This window comes from Gavialis gangeticus, unplaced genomic scaffold (assembly GCF_001723915.1).
Source record: "Gavialis gangeticus isolate Ggan-Ray unplaced genomic scaffold, GavGan_comp1, whole genome shotgun sequence".
Taxonomy (NCBI): Eukaryota; Metazoa; Chordata; order Crocodylia; family Gavialidae; genus Gavialis; species Gavialis gangeticus.
Genome location: NW_017729032.1, coordinates 6,135,308 through 6,153,155, shown reverse-complemented (window position 1 = coordinate 6,153,155; position 17,848 = coordinate 6,135,308). Strand labels below are relative to the sequence as shown.

The following is a 17,848-nucleotide window of genomic DNA, read 5'->3' as shown; positions in this document are numbered from 1 at the left end:
ATGATGCATATAATCTACATTTCAAGGAAGGCACCTAAATTAATTTATGGGTCTGGGCCTAGGTCTCTAACTGCAGGAGCACTTAACTTTTAGTTTCAAAATAGCAATCAGACTTCAATAAGAGCCGACAAAGAAGTGTGTTGGGCTCCATTCTGTTCTCCACTGGTAGCGCTCCTTTGACTTCTGGGGGGTAAATCCCAGTTTACCACAGGCTAAATGTGAACAGATTTAAACTGAATGACTAAAATATCAGTGGCTGATCATTTCATCAATGGCACATGAGGTAGATAAAAATCCAGAGCACGATACAGCTGTACCAGCTACACAGTGCTAAAATCTTGGTATGCACATGGAAGTCAAACAGCATGACTTGGCTGAATTAAAAAGCTGCAGCGTTCATAGTACTGTTAGGCCTACTGAGCAACCCATTAATTTACTGCAAATGCCACTGATACTACTAGAATAGCACAAGGACGTCTGATTGTGACTCAAGCCTGCAGTCCTTGCCTAACCACCAGTCACCTCCAGGCTGAATGGTCCATTCCTTTAGGTTATTTGTGCCAATGTTGTCCTATGCTAGCTATAGTAGGGTTGCAGTGTTGCTGTGGCCATGATGCGTGAGAGATCATAAAAGGCAAGAATTTTGGGGGGGATATCTTTTATTGGACCAACTGTATGTTCAGGACTGTTGACCTTAGGATGGGCACTGGGTATCCAAAAAGTTTGTCCCGACTACTACAAAAGATCTTTGACCTTCATCATGCTGGTTAGGCATTTGTAGCAGGTTGATAATAAATTAGTTTGACTTGGCTGTGTATGGATGTGTGCTGTGCTGTGAGGGATTAAAAAGAAAATCAGAAAGTATGTGATGGAGATTAAAACGATTCTGAATGACTGTATACAAGAATGATCCTTCTTTGTGCCACTTATCTGCTGTTTGGAGTACCATTACTTAAAGCCCAGCATTTTTTTTTCTTTTTGGTAAGAGGATGCAAGCAACCATTTCAAAAGATGTTGCCTCCCCAATAAATAAGGCACAACAGGTTCAGGTCAGCATGGTGGATGAGACAGAGTTGCACCCAAATGAAAGCTTGTTCATCCAGTAGGCTTTCAAATCCCTCTGCTGAGATAAAGAAGATCAAAGTGTTTAAGCAGGTTGATCCACTACTGAGGGAAATTTAGTGCTGGCAACACAGAGCAGCTGCACTATAGCTGGCATGTCTAAATTCACAGCAGGGAGCTAATTGGTCCATTGAAGAGGTCGGTTATGCAAAAACAGGTCTGAAGGAATGCCTTTTCCATGCACAGAACAATGGAGATCTATGGGTAACTGGTAAAATGCAGATCTACAGTATGCAACATTATCAGGAGAGGAAAAACAGTTCAGAGAGGAAGATAGTGGGGGTGGAGGGAGATGCGTCTCGTCTTTTATTCAATTTGTATTGCACAGAAAGAGATCCTTTCAATTTACTCAAGATTAGAGCATTAACTTCAAGCTCTCTTTGAGACACATTAAATAATGAAATGAAAGAGAGTAGCTCAAAGTCAAACCATAATGTTATTTGTAGAGCATATTTTGCGTGCGGATGGAAGGGGGAGATATTGTAATCAGAGATTTCTGACTTTTTAATTAAAATTGAAATGTTATTTTTATAATGAATGATTAATTTTGGGGGCAGGAGAAGTTATGTGCCTTTTTATTCTCTCTCCAAAAAAATCCAGTGACATATTCCTAGTACAATGATAGCTGCAGCAGTGAAACCGTCGTCTCTGATCAGATTCTTATATGACCCCATCATCACAGCATCAGAGTATCCTGCCCTGTAGGCAGGGTGATTATTGTAGATGCCAGGATAGGCAGAGTGATTATCTGGGGGAGGGGGAGGGCATGGAGGGAGGACCAAGATGCAGAGATTAACTAACTTGCTCCAAATGACACGGGAAGTTAGTGGGAGCGCTGGGAACTGAACTAAGTCGGGACATAGCCACAAGCCCTTTCCCCAGCTTCATGAACAAGCTAGGGGTGAAGACGACAGTAACCATTTTGGATTTGGCTGTGAATTCTGTGACACATTTGCATTCATTCAGACATTGCATGCCGTCTACTGCTTTCTTACCCCAGGTAACTCTAGAGTGACAAGTGTGTAAGGATCTGGCTGTTGGTATCTTACAGGCACAAGTGTGCTTAGGCGCTGTACTCTCTTAGGATCGGTTCAATAGGAAGAGAATTTGGCCAAAGAGAAACTTCTTATGTGCCTGCCTGTGTTTGGCAATTAACCACCTCAATGGTTAATTTTATTTAATTGCAATTAAATAAAATGTTAACACAGTCTGTTGAGCCATTATGTTTGGGGGTTTGCCTCCCATCATGACAATACCTGATCACACTGATGAAGGCCAGTTTCACCCTTCCCCCATGAATGTGCCTATTGCCTAACTCATTATGCAGTCTTAAATACTGCCTGTCAGTACAGGCCGCAGTCACGTCTGCAGCATAGGGATCTACCTAGGGTGGGCATCCCTTGAAGGGGCAGACAAGGACCACTGGATATAGCTTGGACTCCTTTGTTCCTGAATAAATAGATACGTAGTTTGAGTACATCTTTACTGCAGAGTCAGACTAGCACCGATCAGGCTGGCAACCCATCTACTTTGGATGGAGGGACGTGGCTAAGTCTTTTCTGTACTGTCATTTCTACATTGCCTTCCCACAATTGCTCTGGGTCCTTTAAGAAATGTAGCACCCATTTCAATGTGGGTTTTTTGTCCCCAGTTATCCTAACTATAGGCTAGCTCAGTCATTTCCAACTTTTTACATACCTAAATGGAAATCCTGTTCATAGATTGTATTTTGCATTTGAAGATAAGGGGTTTAAAATAACTTTATTAATGATTGTTGCATCTCATTAGGCTTATATAAGCTCGGTACTCCTAAATGGGCCATGGGGACATCAGAGGTGACTTAACCCTACATCTGCAACTGCTTTGCAAGCAGCTATTCTGTTGGCGTCAGTGGCTCAGTGGTGCGAAGGAGAATGTAGAGTTCCAATATTATACGTAAAACATGAAACCATACCAAATAGTCGACCACATGTTCAAGCAGCCACTGGAACTGAAGAACGTGATGGAGGTAGCACTCATGCTGTAGGTTTTGATTATGCTTTGCACACTTTCACCCAGTTTTGAAGCATCTGTTGAATGCAGATGCTCCAGTTTCCCTGACAAGTATCCAGCCTGATGCAGTTGATTGCAAACAAAGGACCTGCTGAACTGAATCTGTAAATTTATTGTGCATGGGAGACAGTAACAACGGTAATCTTAGCAAGGGGCTGGGAGTCAAGAAAAAGAAGGTGGAGCACCAGCATCGGAGACCTTGAGAAGGGGCAGTTTCTCAACCCTATACCCTTGTCTTGAGTTTATTGCTCATTTGCTATGGCTCCTGTAAGCTGCTCTGTGTCAGTTTTGCCAGTGGCAAAAGAATTGGAGTGACAATTGCTCTCCATTGCCAAGAGTTTTAAAACTGTTGGATTATGTTTCACTGTTGAATGAATGAAAAATAGACTCTCGCTTCCATTTAACAGCCTTTGCTAAAGAAACTTCTTCGTGTTAAGCATTCATTTTATTGTTGGGAGAGTTTCTGTTAAAAGACCTGAAGCTGTTACAGGACAATGATCAAAACAACAATTATAAAAACATCTGTTCTGTAGGTGAAATCATGTTCTCTCCATATTATGGCACCTTTCTAGGCAACATAGCAAGCTAGATTTATTTTTAAAGGCTATTTTTAATAGTAGGTACCAGTGAGCCTAGAGAAATATATTTTATTTATGATATGGGAGAAATATATATTTACCTATGAGATGAACACCATAGGAAAGAGAATTTTTTCCATAGAACATGCAGTAGTTGACAAAAAGGGTAAGAGCCAAAAAAAAAAAAAGCCTTTTTTTTTTCCCCGAATAGGCCAGGAAAATATTTATTTTGGAGCTGCCACTTCAGAAAAGTGTTTGAATTTAGTGATATGTATTATGAACATTTCAAAGGAAATTTTGCAGGAAGCTCTAAAAGGATTTCTGGGTGCACTGAGAAGGCTTTCTAAACTGCTTAGCAAGCCTTGATTGGATGGGTATGTTAAAGAATATGACCAACTCCAATATAAGAGAAGAACGCATTTTTGGTTGGATCATTCAAAGAATGTGTATTAATGACCTAGATGCAATGGGCTAAATCCATCCAGTAGTAGTGGCTTCATTAAATTGGCTGCCTTTTTGCTTGTGTGGGTTGTTAACCACTTAGATCCAACCTCTACTTGAGTCACCAGTGGTTGAGTATTGTACAGAAGGGCCACCCTCCATTCTTCTGGGATGGTAAAGCAGTAGCATAATGGGGGGTGGGCAAACGGGATGCCAGGTCCAGGAACCGACTGAGAGGGGTTCCCATATGGCTCCCTTCCTCCAGGAGTCTTTACCACAGCTCTCCCCACTCCCACCCCATTGGTCAGCGTACCATACTTACTCCAATCTAGAGGTTTTTTCCCCCCATTCAACAGGAGCTATGACTCCAGCTCTGACTCCGATCCTGAGGTTAGGGTTGGCATTTCCAGGGTGAGGCCAGAGGCAGCACATGCATTGCAGTCCCTGCCTGGGACCTGAACAGGATCCCCATCAAAGCTGGAGCCAGAGTTTGAGCTGCAACATGAGGTGGGGGCTACCACCTGCCTCCCTGCCTCTACTTGCCTTTCTGCAGCTCTGGAGGAGGAGGGAATTTATGACAACCCTCAAATGATTAGGTTCTAGACAGGGAAAATTATCATAAATGTATATGTTTTGCATGTCTAGAATCTAATTATTCAGGGATTGTCTTAAATTCAAAGTTGTCTCGAATGTAGGTAGATACGACAATTGCCCCACCCCTGGGCACTGAAAGAGCTTGCTACGCCTCTACAGTAAAGCATAGCATTTAAAAAATAATACAGTATTGCCTCACCTTCAGGTCTGATCAGTCTACACCCCATGTCCTCTCTCCATCTGATGAACCACTTCGATTTCCCTCCTGTCTGCTAGAATAAGGCATCACAAGGTGGTATAGTGATGCCGCAGAATCCACTTCACTCTTTCCAAGCAGAATCAACACCTACCAAGGCATAGGGAATTTCAGGCAAATTTTGCCAGCTTTCTACAATAGTCCCCTTGTTGGGTTTCAAAGTACTGTCCTCCCCTTCATTGCAAGCCAAGGAATGATTGTATGGATCACGAGGATGATGATGATAATTATAATAATTTAGGCTGCTGATGATAAAGTGCCTGTTTGTGGCAGAAAAATGCTAGGCTCAAGCCAGCAAGTATTTTTACCAGGGGTTGGATAGATTTAAAAGGAAGAATGTGATCACTTGCAGCATGCTGTGACAGTGAGCAGGACGTGCTCAGTGTGAGGAATATGCTGACTTAGGAAATGGGGGTCTGTGGCTTGGCCATACCACCAGAAAATTTCCTCCACTCTCCTTTGCTTGGAGCACAGCCATAGGGATCTTTGAATTTATCAGCGATGTTTCCCCTTTCTCCATTAATGGAGAAAAAAAATGTGTGGTGTTATTGAAACAGGTGCTTGCCCCGGGGAGGGCTTTTCAGCCCTGGCCTGTGTGGGAGGTCTCTGCTCCTGCCTGGTTTCCATGTTACGTGGCTAATTCCATGAGAATCACTTACTGAAGATGGTGATGATGGAAAAAGAATATAGCAAAGCACAGAAATAACCTAAAATAGCAGTGACTGCTTGTTATTAAAACAAAAAGCAGTGCAGATAATGGAATAAGGCCTAACTCATCAGTCTGTTTCAATTCAATGACATATCCTAAGCACATGCTTAACTTGTTGACTTCATTGTGACTTAAACATGAGCTGAAAGAGCTTTGCTGGAAAAGTGAATGGCTACATGCTTTGCTTAATGGGGACCTTTAATAGATTTCATAGACATAAGGGGCTGGGAAGGACCTTGCAAAATCGAGTCCAGCCCCCCTGCCATAGGCAGGAAGTCAGCCGGGGTCAGGTCCCCCCAGCAAGATAAGCATCCAAGTGTTTCTTAAAGGTATCCAGAGCAGGTGCTTGCACCACCTCTGGGGAGAGTCTTTTCCGGACCCTGAACACTTGGACTGTAAAGAAGTTTTTCCTTATGTCCAGTCTAAACCAGCCTTCCAGAAGTTTGTCGCCATTAGACCTCATTGTCCCTTGGGGAGCCCTGGTGAACAACAGTTCTCCCAGCTCCTGGTGCATCCCCCTTATAGGCTGCCACCAAGTCCCCCCTGAGCCTTTTCTTCTCCAGGTTGAAGAGTCCCGTGTCCCCAAGCTTCTCCTCATAAGGCTTGCTCCCTTGGCCTTGGATCATGCTCTCCTTTGAACTCTCTCAAGCTTATCCATGTCCCTCCTGAAGTGGGGGGCCCAAAACTGGATGCAGTACTCCAGCTGTGGCCTCACTAAGACTGAGTAGAGCAGAAGGATGACATCCCTGGTTTTGCTTGAGATGCATCACTGGATGCATGTCAGAGTTTTGTTCACTTTGCCAGTTACGGCATCACATTGGTCGTCCGTGATCTTCATGTGGTCAATCAAGACCCCCAAGTCTCTTTCAGTCATGGTGCTAGTGAGCATAGCACTGCCGAGCCTATAAGTATGATGCTGGTTTTTCCTCCCAAGGTACAGCACCCTGAACTTCTCTGCAGACCACCCACCTTGTGAGCCTGTCCAGGTTGGCCTGTATCCCCAGCCTGTCCTCCAGTGTGACTGCCTTCCCCCATAGTTTGGTATTGTCTACAAACTTTGCCAGCCTACGTCTGATGCCCGAGTCCAGGTCATTTATGAAGATTTTGAAGAGTACTGGCGCACGTACTGAGCCCTGAGGGACGCCACTGATCACCTTGCACCAAGTTGATTTGCTCCCATCAACTAATGCTCTTCGGGTTTGACCCCAGAGCCAGTTCCCCAGCCACCTTAATGGTGACTCAGTAGACTAGGTCACTTAAGCTAAAATAGTCACATCTGTGTTAGCCTTCCAAAACCAGTTGAGGCTCTATAAAGAAATGGCCTGATTTTCAGATGTTCAAAGGTCCAGCAAATGCCACTGTCCTGAGCAAGATCTGGGGGAATCTCATGTTTTTAAACATCACTCCACTTTCTGTAGCCCACCCAACTTAGAAAATAATGGTCTGAAATCATCTCAAAATGCAGGTTCCACATAACCAACAGAAGTATGAACAGGTCCATACTAAGCTTTCTGTCCCCAGTCAGGTGTCAGCCTTTGCTTAAGGAGGCTTGCAGTAGATGGTAGAGAATGGTTTGATCTCCAGAACCTTTACTTCTTTTCTGTGGTTTCACACCATCAATAATTACTGCCATGTCTGGGAGTGTTTTCTTGAAAACAAGACACTTTTCCATTAGTAGCTATGGAGATGCCACCTTTAACTGAGGGTATTCAGCTGATACGCAATGAGTGCATCTACATGTACAATTAGCATGGCTCAATTAACTTCAGCAGAGTTCGCGCCAGAGTCAGCCGCTCCCAGGCACAGCATATACATGTGCCATCAGCTGTTTAAGCTGAAGCAGAGCAGGTCAGGGCTGGCAGGGGACTCAGGGGGTCAGCTCTGGGTCATGGTGTCAAGCAATAGAGGGGCTGACTGGGGCATGAGGGTATTACAGTGCAGGGCTAGTCAGCAGGTAGCCCCCTGCACTGTAGCACCTTTGTGCCCCAACTGGCCCTGGTCACCATCTCCACATGCATTTCAATGCCCTTAATGACTCCACTTAATGACTTACTGTCTGTCCCAGACAGTACTATTCTACAGAGGAGTTAATTAATTTACTGCACCCTAATATAGGTGCACACGTAGGTGGTGACACTTTATTGTGAAGCTAATTAGTCAACTCCGCAGTAATGTGCACATGTAGATGCACCCAGTAAGGGTTAATATACACCTGGATGGAACGAATCGCTAGTCTAGAGGCAAAAAAGCTCCATTGTCCATTTCTAATCCTGCAGTCACAGCTTGACTAGATGGTGCTTCTGGAAAGAATTTGTTTTTCAAAAAAAAAAGACGAAGTCTGGGTTAAAGAACACAGATGGCAAGGAATTGCTCTCTCTCGGTGTGCGATCCCTGATGCAAACTCATTGTTTTCAAAACACTGATCATGAAACTATTTTTATGTTTGGATGCTGTGGAGGGTAGAATTCAATAAGTCAAAATAAATCCTGGCATAATACGTCTGTTACAAATGAAAGCCAATGCACCAAATGTCAAGGTTGCTTGTTTTGATTAATCAATGACTATTACCAATCTTGCTGCTAATATTTGTGAAACAAATGGTAGCGGTTGGAGAAATGCTGATTTGATTGATTTTAGAATTTCTAGTAACTGGGGATTTTCAATGCACACATGCAATATATTAGATGTTTAGCACTTAGGGAACACTTAGGACTATTGAAAGCTAGCTCAACCAGTGGGAATATTTGCTGAATAAGACACTTCTTATTATGACGTAAGAAGGCAGGATCTGTTCCAAGGGGAAAAATTTTAAATAAAATTCCCGTGTATTTTTCCATTTCCAGATCATTTGCTACTCATGGTAGGTTGAAAAAAGATGCCATTCAACTCATAGCAACCACTGAGCTACAGGTTAGGGCAACAGTCCCGAAGCCATCCATCCTACATACTCCCCTTTTCCAATATGGCTTCATTTGAAATTGCATTTAGGGAGGAGCCAGGAGAACAGGTCAGGGACCATTTAGAAAAGCATATACATATACAAGATCGTGGTGCCAGACAAGATGCACTCAAGGGTGTTGACAGAGTTGGCCAATGTGTTTGCAAAGCCACTGGCAATTATCTTTAAAAACCTGTGGCAGTCGGGAGAGGTCCCAGATGATTGGCAAAGGTACCCATCTTTAAGAAAGGGATGAAGAAGGACATGGGGAACTACAGCCCAGTCAGCCTCACCTCAGTCCTTGGAAAAATCATGGTGCAGGTCCACTAGGAGCCCATTTCTAAGCACTTGGGAGAGAAGAAAGTGATTAGGAACAATCAGCCAGGGGCAAGTCATGCCTGACCAACCTGACTGCCTGATTCAATGATGAGATAACTGGCTCTGTGGATGTGAGGACAGAAGGGGACATGATATACCTTGACTTTAGCACGACTTTTGATGTGGTCTCCTACAGCATTCTTACAGACAGGCTAAGGAAGTACAGGTTGGATGAATGGCCTGTAAGTTGGATAGAAAACTGGCTGGATCATTGGGCTCAAAGCATAATAATCAAGGGCTAGTTGTCTAGTTGGCTGGTCTGAAGTGGAGTGCCCCATGAGTTGGTCCTGGGATCACTTTTGTTCAGTATTTTCATCAACAACCTGGAAGATGGGATGCAGTGCACCCTCAGAGAGTTTGCAGAGGACACCAAGCTAGGGGGAGTAGTAGGTACACTGGAGGATTCAGAGTGACCTAGACAAATTGGGGGGTTGGACCAAAAGAAATCTCATGAGGTTCAACAAAGACAAATGCAAAGTCCTGCACTTAGGACGGAGCAATCCCATGCATGGGTGAAGGCTGGGGGTGACTGGCTGGGCAGCAGCTCTGCAGAAAAGGACCTGGTGGTTACAGTGGACAATAAGCTAAATATGAGCCAACAGTGTGCCCTTGTAGCAAAGAATGATAAAGGCATACTGGGCTGCATTAGTAGGAGTGTTGCTAGCAGATCAAGGACAGTGATTCTTCCCCTGTGTTCAGCGCTGGTGAGGCCACATCTGGAGTACTGCATCCAGTTTTGGGCCCTCCCTACTACAGAAAGGATGTGGACAAATTGAAGGGAGTCCAGTGGAGGGTAACAAAACTGGTTAGGGGGAATTTAATAGCAGCCTTCAACTCCCTGCAGGGTAGTTCCAGAGAGGATGGAGCTGGACTGTTCTCAGCAGTGACAGATGACAGAACAAGGAGCAATGGTCTCAAGCTGCAGCAGGAGAAGTTGAGCTTAGATATTAAGAAAAAGTTTCTCACTAGGAGGGTAATAAAGCACTGGAACTGGTTACCCAGAGAGGTGGTGGACTCTCTGCTCTTGCAGGTTTTTAAGACCTGAGTATACAGACCCTTGACTGGGGTGATCTAGTTGGGGCTGTTCATGCTTTGAGCAGGGGGTTGAACTAGATGTGACCGCCTGAGATCCTTCTAACCCTTATTTTCCATGAGTCTGTGATTCTATGATTCTGTAAGTGACTTGCCAGTGTTATGCAGAAATGCTATAGCAGAGCTTTGAATTGAACCAAGAGCTCCTGCTTTGGGCCCATGTTGAATTCCAAAGTCATCCTTCTTCCTCCAGAAGAAAAATAATGGTGGGGATCTGCTGGCAAAATGCTGTTTCTAATGGGAAAGATCACTCTGTTAAAGGAATCTGTTCTGTTCTTGTAAAAGCTGTTTGGGATGGTGCTGGATAGCAGTTGTTAATCTTAAATTACAACTATTATTAGTGTCTTGTCAAGAGTGACTAGCTGGATGGTCTCATGAAAATGAGGTAGAAATTAATAGGAGAACAATTTAAAAAACCATACAAAATTGGTTTTTGATAAGGTTTTGGTGGAGCTTACACTATGCCGCATGATGATTTATGACATCTGGAATCTCACTATTACTGTAATTAACATTGCTGGATGCTTCCTCTTCAGAGGAATGTTAATCATAATAGTGGAAATAGAAGTATTATTGCAGCTATGCATCAGCCTTCGTCTTTCATATTGAGTCCAAGGTTCAATATGAACACGCAGCTGTAAGGAGCATTCATATTGTACAGATAGATGAATGTGCACCAAAGGTAAAATAACAGAATTTATATGAGCCAGCAGAACGCGTCTGATTCATAGCATCACATTTTCCCATTTTGCTCTAAGGTCCTGATTGTTCAGGCTTTTTAAACCAAAAATAAATTATTGCAATATATTTGCTAATTATACTATACTGGAGTTCTGTGTAGTATAAATTGCAGCAGTGATGGATTTAGATGAGGTTTCTTAGGCTTATTTTTAGTGATTCAAAGAGAGTTCAGCTCTAGCTGGGTCTCATTTACAAATCTAGAGGGGGAAAAAAAAACCCTATGCATAATTATTTCTCAAATTTTGGGAACAATACTCTTCATAAACTTGGTGTTTTATAAATCTTTCAGCACTTTGTGTGTTATTGAAAACAGGAGAAGCCACAATTCATAGTAATATTGGTGTGTTTAAAAAACGTGATGGGTATTTGAGGCATTTGTGAAATTGGGTTCCTCAACCAGCTCCCAGTTGTTTCCAATTCTGCTCTCGCTGTTTTTTGAATCCCGCAGCGTCCCATTATTCTCTGGCTTAACCCATGATTACCTCCTCCTTCAGAGCTAATGCATCTTCACATGCCTTTTTGTTTGCTTCTTTCTCTCTTTTACTTGCATAGTCTTTTTCTGCAGTCCTGGATGGTCCAAGAATATTTTAAAGGTGATTAGGAAGCTTCAATTAACATTTCTTTAAGAAAAAAACCCCTGAACAACAGCAACAACAAAAGATTTCATTGGAAAATCCATTTGTGACTCTTTTCTCTGGAAATGAAAGATTCTTTTCTGTACTCACCATTAAGAGCTGCCCTATACCCTCCTTGCATTTCTAGGATTTAACCTGTATCCAGACAGATTGAGAGGTGGTTTCCATATTCCTTTCTTCTTGAGAACGGAAGTATGGTCCTTTTTTAAGGCACTGATTTCTAGTTGTGCAGATCTGCATTCAAGACTGTGCTAAAATACCAACTTCCTGTGTGATCCTATTTCAGTTAATGAGTATTTAAGCACTTAATGCACACCACATCCAAATGAACAGGTGAACAATTAAACTATTTAGAAAGTAAAGGGAAGCAGACTTACCACCGGTAAGTTCAGGTCGGTTAATCCCTGTAACTGTTTTGTATGTCCACTCCTGTTTTGCTTTTCATGATTGAAACAAAGAATCCAGGTAGTAAATGATCATCCTATAGCTTCCACTTCCTGTGGGATAGTGTGGTCAGAGAAAACAGTTAGAGGGGATTTAACTAAACTTGAGTAAGTCCCTCCTGTCCATTTGTTTCATCTGTCCATACCTTTAAATGCCCAAATACTTTTGAAGTGTCTCCTGTGATGGATTTTGTCTGTGAAGGGCAGTTAATATTCACCTCCTTACCGCAACAGGTGTATGTGGGCAGCATGTTAGGGCATTTATACACAAAGTTTTTTGTCCTGCAACACGTTGGTGATCCACCGCTTCGGAGCAGGCTTGATTAATCAAGTCTTCTCCGCACGCAAGCTGAGGTGAACTGCGCTGTGCCACGTGTAGTTGTATAAGCAGCAAAATGCATGTCCACGTGCAAAAAAGCGGTGGCGGTGCCCTTTTGAACTAAAGCACCTCCAATGCGTTTTAGTTCAACAGTGCACCGCCACCATTTTCTCAGCAATAACACGCATTTCGCCACTTGTACAACAGCAAACGTCTTATACGACTGCAAGCGTTTTAAATCTCCTAGCGCTGCGGTGCTTGCATGTGTAAAAATGCCCTGAAAGACTTTAAGGAACGTGGATATTATGCAGCATATCACTCGGTGAGCTATTCTTGTGACTGATCGTCTCTTCTACCTATGACTTTCCAGTCTCTGAAGTGAACACCAGAGAGGAGACTCGAGATTAATTCAGATTGCCTTCGATAGGGACTCTGAGAGGCTGATTAATAACCATCCACAGGACCATTAACAAAGGGTAATAATAAATGAAAATGTATTGGGATCTAGGAGTTGTCTAGCAGGGAACATTAAGGAGTGGTCCTGTGTCCAGTCATCTTTAACATCTTCATTCATTAGTTAGGAGTGGAGGGGAGTGGAGGGGAAGGAGAAGTTCATCTTAATTAAAATCACAGATGATTCCAAATTGGGCATCATTGCATTAATCACTGAGGGCAGAATTATACAAAAGGGACCTAGAGAGATTAGAAATCTAGATAGGAATTGGCAACATGAGGTATAGGTTGAAGATTTCAAGCTAATGGTTATAGGGGAGAAACAGTCCTAAACAGATGCGATGAAAGGCAGGGAAGAGAACGTTGGAAGCATAAATAGGAAAGGGAGCCAAGGGACATGTAATTTGGACGAGATGGATGCCTAGGAGAGCCCTCAATCTGATGTGGCCTCAGTCCCCGGTTTGTGAAAAAGTAATCAAGTCTACTAAGAGCCAGCTCCTAAGCAGGATTAGGGGGAACGTAGGTGCCAAAGTCGGAGAGACCAGGCATGTCTACACGAGACATTTACTGCAGAGCAGACTACAATGTCAGCATCTACACATGCAACTCTATTAGTAAACTAATTCACTCCACTGCAGGGTAGTACTGTTAGTAAAGTACTCTGCCGCAACGCACATATAGACAGGCACTAGGCTGGCTGGGGCATGAGGGTGCTACCGTGTGGGGGCTGCTTGCCATCTAGCCCCACACTATAGCACCCTTGTGCCCCAGCCAGCCCCTCTGCAGCATGCTGAGCCAGGGGAAGCAGCCCCGGGCTGGCAAGCTGACCCCTGGGTCCCCTGCAAGCCAGAGCTGCGCTGCTCTGGCTCAGTGTGTTGTAGTACTGGGTGCACATGTGGATGCTGTGCCCGGGAACAATACACTCCCGCGCGAACTGTGATGGAGTTTATTCAGCTGCCTTAATGCACACATAGATGCACCCACTGTTTCATAAAAACCCAGTCTAACCTCTTGAAAGGCTGGGGTCACCTAAGATTTTGTCAGTAAAGTTACTAATGATTTTCTACTGCATGTGTCCAGCCTTTGCCACTATCTTGACTGAGCTGAGCATCTCAGACCTATCTCCTATCTAAGGCTTTTGGGGTTTTGGGGTCCCTGTACCCAAGTCCCCAAAGGCACCCATTTCAGTAGGTGCACTCAGAGCACTGGGGACTGCTTTAAGAGTCTTTTGCATTTAAGAGTCAGTGCATTAATGGTGTTGGGAGGATGCAACATAATCTGTGTCTGCCCCCTTCCAGAAGATTGCCCTCAACATGAGGCTGCCAAGTCAGGCTTTTTTTCCTCCATACTTCTCCTCTGGCCCCGTGGATCCTGCATTCCTTTAAGACCATGGCCCAGGTTCACTGGAAGAAGTGGGGAGTTTAGAGGTTGGTGATTAGGACACTTTTCTAAGAGGGTGGGAGTGACAGGTGTGAACCCCTGCAGGTCAAGGAACACCTAGGATGCAGACCTACCATTTCCTGGACAGACGTTGCAACCTCTAGGCTGTTCCATGAAAGACGGGTAATAGCAGCCTTATCTACATTTCAAATAAAAAGGGTACCCCAGGAACAATCTAGGTGCTTGAACACAGGCAAGGATGTGAATCCCATTCTCACAGAGGTGCCTAACCCCAGGTCAGTGGTGGGAGGTCAGGCATTCCCCTCTCTTCAGAGTTTCTCATTGGCTCTGGTCTTTTAACTGTTGCCAATCTCACGTTTAGGCACCTCATTGGAAGCAGAAATCAGACAGGGCACTAAGGGAGATGTAAGCTGGAGGAGATAGATGCCTAGGACAGTGGTCCTCAACCTTTTTTGTACCAGGACCTATTCATAAACATTGGCCAGTCGCAATCCAGTGCCCCTCACTCCCGACCCACTGCCCCCAGGCCCCAGCCCCCCAATGTATGGGGCAAGGGGTGTAAGTGTGGAGCAGAGGGAGTCCCAAGCACCTCCTTGCAAGCTGGAGCTCTGCCAGCCTGCAAGGAAAAAGCCATGGTTTCCCATGTTTTTCTCCTTTAAAAGAGAATCCATTTTTAAAGTATGTTGATCCATTTTTAAAGCTTGTCTGCCACCCTTTCATATATTCTTGCAAACCGATTTTGGATTGTGACCCGTAGGTTGAAAAACGCTGGTCTAGGCGAGTGCTCGGTCTGATGTGGCCCATTCAGCTGTAAAGGGGACTTATAGTCCTTAACTTAGGTTTATGAATTGCACTTCTGCAGTGGAGGCCTAAAGATGTTGGTGCTGAGTCTCACCGTGATTTAGTCCTGTTTTTGGATCTGGGCCTCAGTTTGACACAAGTTGACAGTGTGATATGGAGACATTAAAATTCAATATGGTTTTGGTCTGTACATGCGAACAGCGAGGAGGTGAAACCCTGTTCCTATAATCATCTGGTACCACCTCACCTGCAATATTAAATTTAATTTTAGGTACCTTGAGGCTAGGCTAAAAAAACACCAAGGAGACAACATTTGCAAAGATGAGAGGAATATAAACAGTGAGACAGGGCAGGAATTATTGAGGGGCAATCAGGTATCCAGCCAAATTAATTGAATTAAGTTAAAAAGTGAAATATTTAAGGTGGATATAAGAAAAATCTTCCATGCAGGGAAAACTATTAGCCTGTGAAATTGTCTTTGGATAAAAGAAGCAGTTTATGACATTGCTGAGGATACTTGAAACCAGACTAGACCAAGTGCTAGAGTGCTTTAAAGCAAAGTCCTCCTTTGGCAAGGGGATGAAGAATTTCTCTGAACTCTGGGTTTACCCTGTTATGCTTTAATAGCTGGAAAAATCTTGTGATGATCATGGTTGGTATTGACAGTCATTTCTTTACATATGATGGACAAATTAATCTAATGTAATCCCAATGGTAACATTTATACCAGCAATCACAATAGCATGCAAGACTAGCATTATATGATCCAGATGGCTAATAAGTAGCTATTTTTAATGCTTGACTTGCACATGATTAAGATTATTTAAATCTTGCTGACTGTTTTTATGCACATCTTTCAACAGGTAGACTGAGATTAACACATGTCCAGTTTGAAATTGCATACTTCAAGGAGTATTTGATGGATTATTCCTAGATACTTCAAAAAGGTAAATAGTAAAAAAAGAGTCATCATTCCTTTTTTTCTGTTTTGTGTTGTTGGGTTGGGCTTGCTCTATTGTGTCTTTCAGTTTATAATCAAATAATACCATGTTACTGCAATGTTTTCATTTTACGATATGGTAATTTCATGTTTTTGTACAAAATTCTTCAACCAGAAAGGTGGAAATGTGAGTAATTTTGCCACTTTCTCTACTGCCGGCCTGATTGTCACAGCCATATTTATTGCCTTTAGTACTGTTACATTTGAGTCCTATTTATAGACCAAGACCCCACTGTGTTAAGCACTGTACAAACAGAAAATGAAAAGATGGTCACTACCCTTTGCAAATGTTTATGGGGAACAGTGGGCAGTGGTTTCTGGCATCACAAAGGTGGGAGCAGACTTTTTAATACTGGATGAGGGACAAGCAGATTTGGATGTGCTGTGAAGGGCTTTGAAGGCAAACAAATGGCATTTCTGTTGGGTCCAGCAAACGAAGAACAGCCAGCAGCAGGATATCTAGTGATGGTGTCAAAAGAATTGGGCCAAAAAATGATCCTTGAATCCTGGATTGATATTAGCCGGGGAAGTTTGCATTGCTCAGGTGAAAGGGGAGGGTGCTGCAGTAATGAAGGCATTAAATGATGAGCATTTTAGCTGTGCAGATTGATGGGAACATCTGTGTCTTGGTAAATTATACAGAAAAAATATTCAGGTATTACACACAGCCCAGGGATGGAGATCCAGAAAGGGGTCCGAGATGGGTCTAGGGTTGAGGGAGACAGCTCTGCTTTAGCCATATTGAGCTACAGGTTAAAAGCATAAACCATGAAGAGATATGGGAATGAGAAGCTGAGATTTTATTTGGGACAGAAGGAGATAGGTGTGGAAGGGAGAATGCGGTTTTGGGAGTCATTCTCATGAAATTAACGGTTTGTGTTGTGTTTCTGGATTAGGATATCCAGAAATTAGGCGTGGAAGACGAGAGGAGATACAAGAGAGAGCCCTGGGGGGACCTCTGCTGAAAGCTGGAGGGGCAGGAGGAGCTGTTGTATGAGACACTAGAGCTAAGAAAGCATTGGAAGGAGATAGTCACAAAAGCCAAGGGAGGATCTGATTTCCAGAAGCAGCAGCCTGAGCATCTCAATGGAAGGATGCAGGCAAGTAAAGGAGGAGGAGGACAGGGAGCCGAATCAGATTTGGTGAAGAGATTTGGCTAGAAAGAGGCTAGACGAGATTTTGGCAAGATTTTTTTTTTAAGTGCAAGGGGTGGAAGCTAATTGAGAACTGGTCTAAGAAATTGGAGGCGAGGTGCTCCAGAGAGTCCTAGAATAGAAACAGTTCAGTCAATGTGCTTAGAGGTGAAAAGATGGAGGAGGGTAGCTGGAAAAGCAGGTTGTGTGGGGGTCAAAGATTTTTTTTCTAAGATAGGAGAGGTTACATTTTTTGTATTACTGAAAGGAGAGATTAAGGAGAAAAGCAGAGAAGGGATGCGAGTTGATGAGGGATATCAGGAGACAAGTTGAGATGCGGGTTCAAGGACAAGTGGGAGGATTTGGAGAAGGAGAGAAAAGGAAAAATGTAGTGCTTATGGCAGGGTGGAAGGGGATTGCAGAAGGGGAAAGGAAGATGAGAACAGGGGAAGGGGTTGAACTTTGCCATTTTTATATTGGTAGAAATCGATGAGGCTGGGTATGAAGAGAGAAGTGGAGGAAGGGAAGGTCTGAGGAATGAGTGAAAGAGGTTTCAGAGATTGCAGGTGTGAGATTTGATCAAGCTGGAGAAGTAGGCCTGCTTAGGAAAAATGGTAGAAATGGAGGAGGAGGAAACGAGCTTCTAATGGAGGTGGTTGGACTAGTGCATATAAAAGTTATGTTTACAATATACTGTAGTCTATTAAGTGTGCAATAGCATTATGTCTAAAAAAACAATGTACATACCTTAATTAAAAAATA

General features: G+C 43.4%; 1 protein-coding gene across 5 annotated transcripts in view; it reads left to right on the top strand.

Moving 5' to 3' along the window:
- TENM4 (teneurin transmembrane protein 4) overlaps window positions 1-17,848 on the top strand; it is an 894,317-nt gene that overhangs the window by 264,843 nt on the left and 611,626 nt on the right. For all 5 annotated transcript variants that reach the window (XM_019523993.1, XM_019523990.1, XM_019523994.1 and 2 more), the window contains exon 2: window positions 15,817-15,900. The gene's annotated coding sequence lies outside the window, so the exon portion shown is untranslated. The remainder of the gene's footprint in view (window positions 1-15,816; window positions 15,901-17,848) is intronic.